Source organism: Pundamilia nyererei, unplaced genomic scaffold (assembly GCF_000239375.1).
Source record: "Pundamilia nyererei isolate P.nyererei 1_Seehausen unplaced genomic scaffold, PunNye1.0 scaffold00123, whole genome shotgun sequence".
Lineage (NCBI taxonomy): Eukaryota > Metazoa > Chordata > Actinopteri > Cichliformes > Cichlidae > Pundamilia > Pundamilia nyererei.
The window spans coordinates 677676-683199 of NW_005187524.1; positions in this window are offsets into that span (position 1 = coordinate 677676).

Genomic DNA, 5524 nt, shown 5'->3' on the forward strand with positions numbered 1-5524 from the left:
AATATGACATTTAAGGTTACAAAGGACTGTCAGTTTTTCCTGACAAGTGACTCCGTGCAAAACGGAAGATGTTTTTGGAGTGTGGCTTTTTTGTTTTTTCTTCCCTCACTGGAGCAGAAGGGTTATGAACAAAAACACTGGAGAAATTGGAAAATTGCAGACAAGACTTTTTGTTTTTTAAGTGAATGATAAGTTTGGTAGATGATTGAATGTCATTGCAGACCCATACTTGCATTGCAGAACTACTGGATATTTTTGAATCAGTAGTCAGTGTGACTATGAAGACCTCTTCTTCTGCTCTAACTCTGAATTGAACGTATGAAAATGAAGGAACCAATGAAAGGAGTGCCACAGGCCACTGGAAATGTTTGGATGAAGAAACCTTTATAGTCTTTACACAAGGGGGACAAATCAAATCGAAGGTAAGCGTTTGTGGTACCTTGTCAGAGAACAAGTAGATTACAAGACAAGAATAGATGGTATGCGAGTGATTGTTACCAGTTTAAATCTGATTTAGACAAACTGCATTTTGCACATTGTACTGGACAATAAAACTAATTAAGGGTCATGCACGAGCATTTTGTAGTCCAACATTGGTCTAGTTTTCAGACATGCTTGCAACACGGCACAGTGGAGCACCACTTGTGGTCCAGACTGAAATCTCCCAACAAATCACAGATGTACTGCCGTGACATTTGATGCATCCATTCATGACGCTTAGAAGTTGAATCCTAATAACGTTGGTGCCTTGAGTAGTAGTAGTAGTAGCACAATGAGTTCACATTTGTGTGTTTAGTAACTATCTGAAGAAATATTTGATGAACTGCCAGGAAATTTGTCTGGTAATATAGAGTTTTAATTACCTCATATTTTGAGTTTGTCCAAAAACTTGCTTTATGCAAAATAAATGGCATTCCCATCGTATTGTACCAGAGCTGATGGCGCAAATATTCCACTTATGTTTCTTTGACATGCAGTGATATTTAAAAGGGTAATTATGTTGATGACTATCGGAAATCGTAAAACCACAATTGCTAAGAAACTGGGACACTCTGAAATATGTAAATAAAAATGGATTGAAATGATTTGCAAATCTCATAAACCCGTGTTTTCAGAAAGGTCAGAGCTGCAGGCAGCACCTGGACTCTTTGGCTAACACGCCATGCCGTTGTAATAGATTCTGTATGGCTTAGCATTGTCTTGCTGAAAAAAGCAAGCTCTTCCCTGAAAACATGTTGTTTGAATGGGAGTATATGTTGCTCTAAAACTTTTATATGTCATAGCTGATGTTTTTCCAGATGTGTTACATAGGCACTAATGCAGCCCCATACCATCAGAGCAGCAGGGTTTAGAACGCCGTGCTCTTTAGAAGAGAGGAGGCGGCATCTATGTTTTCCAAAATGAAATTCAAATTTCTGTTCATCTGAACACTAAACAGTTGATTTCTATATGTGTTTCTGAGCTTGTGCAGTGATTTCCATGACAGAGTCATGCCTGTCTGAGTGCCTGAAGGTTACAGGCATCCAATACTGAAATCTTGGAGGATATCTACAGATTATCAGAATGTTTTGATAATATTAAATATTACAGATGATGAAATGCTTTATCTTCACTTGTAGATCATTTTTTGCAGAGTGGTGAACTTCTCCCACCTTTACTTCTGAGGAACTCTGCCTCCCTAACATGCTCTTTTTATGCCCAATCATGTTACTGACCTGTTGCCATTGAATCTAATTGGTCGCCGTTTCTTTATAGTACCAATTATTTTTGCAGCCTTTTGTTGCTTCCATCCCAACTTTTTTGCTTTTCAAAATGAGCAAATAATTTTCTTGAAAGAGAAACATGTCCCATGTTCTGTGTGTTCTATTGTAAATAAAATATAGGTTTATGAGATTTGCAAATAATTGCATTCTGTTTTTATTTACATTTTGTCTCAACTTTTTAGAATTGGGGTTGTAATTTTTGGAGGTTTTCTGTGGACTTCACCTTATCAGCGTATAGCAAAAAAAATGTTGTTATGATTTGGGTACCTCCATAACTAAGATTTGATGTTTCTTTTTTATTATAGATATCCGCTATCAGTTATTATGGCCGTGACAAAAAATTTTTGTAGACATCTAATGTTTTGACAGCCCTGCTCCTGTTGTATTTGTGCTAAGCTAGTTTAAACTTGAAAAGCTGCTAGCATGGCTGCAGATCTTAACTCTTGCTCAGACATATTATGCGTGAGGCTTACTGTTATTGTCTGTGTTACATAGGAGCACTCAGCACATTGGCATGTGGCCCAGGGCTGGGGGGTGACCAGTGAAGAAGAGGATTTTAACCCTCAAAAACTAATGAGCCTTCATGTCCCTCCTGATTTGGGCCTGAAATAACTGACTGAAACGGATGAATAGGCATCCATCACTTCTCCCAGCCATGTGGCTTAATTGAAGCAACTGCTCCCTTGACAGTATATATCGACCCCTTGTGAACATTTGAAATGTGAGTATCCGGCTTCATTTTATCCTTTCTGCACTGTGCTGGAGCTCCTCTCAGAACTATGGGAACACTAAAGGCCAGGCCTTTGGACTGTTTGTGCCCAACGGGTGCATTTGGGGCCCCTGCGGCCCAGCCTGCCCACTCCTGCTCTGCGACTGTGTGATCCGATGTGACACTAAGACGTCATTATCCTCATCACTGTGCCAGCCTGCCGCTCTGCACTGGAAATCAGCTCTGACAGCCATGACCCTCCAACCTGATTGGACCAGTGACCCTCTGACCTGCAGCCATAGAGATGGTGCTCAAACTCACCACTATTACATGCAGACCTCTGGACTACTGTAACAATACCCCGGTGTGGACACAGGTTTTCTGCTTCTGGCCCTCAACCTGTTTTTGCTCCCTTCTTCCTCTGCCTCTCTGATCTCAAATGGATGATTTAGCTCACTTTTTTTTGTTGCATATTTTCTCTGTTGTATAATATTTCTACGTTTTAAAGTTTGATGGTATGACTTCTTGCGTTTGCTCAGACTGTATTGATACCTCTGTCCTGATCAGGTGCATAACAGCCACAACTACTCAGGCATCTTTTCACTTCATCTGCTGTTGATTGTTCAGCCACTCAGCCCTGATTTTATGTGATTGTTCTCAGTTGGCAGAGTAACACACGTGGATCCCGACTGCCAGTAGGGCCTGGGAATACTGCAGTCTCATGCTATAGGAAAACATTGCAATAATAAGCTTCAGCTCTGTCTCTTCTATGCTCGTTCTACCTGCTGTCACGCATGGCATGCAAAAACTCTACAGAGATCGTGACACAGTGAGATTCATCTCGGATTTGCATTTGGAATTATCGTTACTAGAGTGACATTACTCCGCTGGGATACAGCTATTTACTAAGAAGTGACGAGTGTAAATCCAAGTTACTTGTGACATTTCCATTGAGTGCTTTAGAGGGCCTAATTGCTTTATGACATTTAGAAGGAGCTTGAAGTACTGTATCCAAAAGCTTTTTTAGGTCCGCTGGTTGCACATGCTGTCTGAGAGGTCTGTTTTCTTCCATGTGATTATTCAGTATCGCTGCAATGTAATAACAGCTGCTCCGTTTTTGAAGCTAACCATTAATCTTAGATGTGTCTGTTATGACTTGCGTAAGTGCTTCAAACCATCTTTCTTCACTTCCCTCAGGGACCCTCCACACACAGCAGTTTATCTCCACTGGACAAGGAATGCATCTGAGACATGTCGGTTGTCTTGTTTTCCTCAGTTACGTGTTGTTTCCACAGTTAAAAAAAGAAAAAAAGTGGGTCATCGTGTCATTTATCTTCCTAAGTCAGTCATGCCAGTAAGTTGAAGCATGTGTCATCACTCATAATCTGCTAAGTGTTACCTACCGTATACATGAACGGGCCAAGTGCGATGCAGTTCTGAACAAAAGGAGAAGCTCCCGAGTGCAAAAGTTAGCGATGCCTCCGTAATTTAACGTGTCACCAATCATTGAATAGCCTGTATACCTCGTCAAAGACACAGCAATAGGCCCTGGTACTCTCTTGTCAAGCCTGCAAAGGAGGGTGGAGAGGGAGGATCGGGGTGGGAACAGAGCCAAGAGGAGATGAAATGGACATGACCGTTTTAGGGGTTTTGTTTGTTTATTTTTAATTTGTTTGGTTGTTTTTTTTTTTCATCTTCTGCTGTAAATAGTCAAAAAAGAGAGAATGAAGTCTTTGTTAAACTATTTTTATTGTTCTGAAAAAAATAAACAAAAAAAGGAATATTTTTGCTTGATGCTGTTTTTCTGCAAAAGGGAGATGGGTCATTCTGATAAGCACAGGATTCCTAGACTGGATCGATAAGCTGGAGTGACTCAGAATCTGTGAGCAGACAGAGAGAGAGGAAAAACATCTCTTGAGACAGAGTGCTGGACTCTGTATAAGACAAAGATAACAAAAGTAGATCTCGCTCACAGAGATCTTATTGATCAGTAGGTGCTGCTTGATAAATAACAAGTGAGTCTGAAGAAATGGGATGAGTAACAGCGTCTGCTGACAGGAATGTTTACTGGTGGCAAAAACATCATTTGAATGTTAACTGCGGTACACAGAGGAGATAAACGATTCCAATAAATGCACCAGGCAGTAAAACAGCGTTTTAGGCAGCAGGTAGGAATAAGATCACAATACGAGAAACGTCAATAATATATATATTTTTTAAAGCCAGAACTCTGTCAAATTTTGGGATTGCAGCACGTTGCTCCAAAACATACTAATTTCTTGTGTCGTGCATGCTAATGCCATCTGAACTGTGCTGAAACCAAGCTAGGTTTCTCCTCTGTGTGTACAGAAAGCACAGTTCAGATGGCACGATGCAATGCCATCTGATTATCAGCAGCTTCATTTTTCAGCATGACAATGATCCCAAACACTGCCAATCCAGTAGCAGCATACTCGCATAGAAAAACCCACAATGGATCGCTATCAGTCATTGATTTTTAGTCATGAATAATTTTCAGTTGTTGCTGATCCTCCATATACTTTCTGCACTGAATGTTATCTATCCAGATGTAGTATTTAGTGCTCTGTTTTGCCAGTTTTTCTAGCATAACGAACATGATCACAGTATTTTGATTAACAGGCTCTGGGGTGTAGTCGGTTTATCAGGTGGGCCTCTAGAATGGTTTCCCTCCTAACTTTCTGGCAAAACATTCAATGTTTTTGCAAACCAGTCTCCAAGAGCCTGCTGTGTGGGGTACCACAGGGCTCAGTCTTGGGACCTATTCTCTTATTTTGCCCCTAGGCCAAATAATCAGGCAATTTTCTGATGTGTAATAAACTGTTTTAGTAGTATTAACCAGAGTCTGTCTGAAAACTACTTGTAGGTGAACTCTGATAAAAAAGAAAAAAGAAACCCTATTTATTCCCCGAGAGAACCAAATAACTGAAATCAAGCAATCCGGTTGTTCAGTGATGACGCGACGAATCCTACTTCCGGGTCTAAAGTAGTCTGTGTTTAATATGGCTTTTGTGTTGTTAACATGTTTAATGTT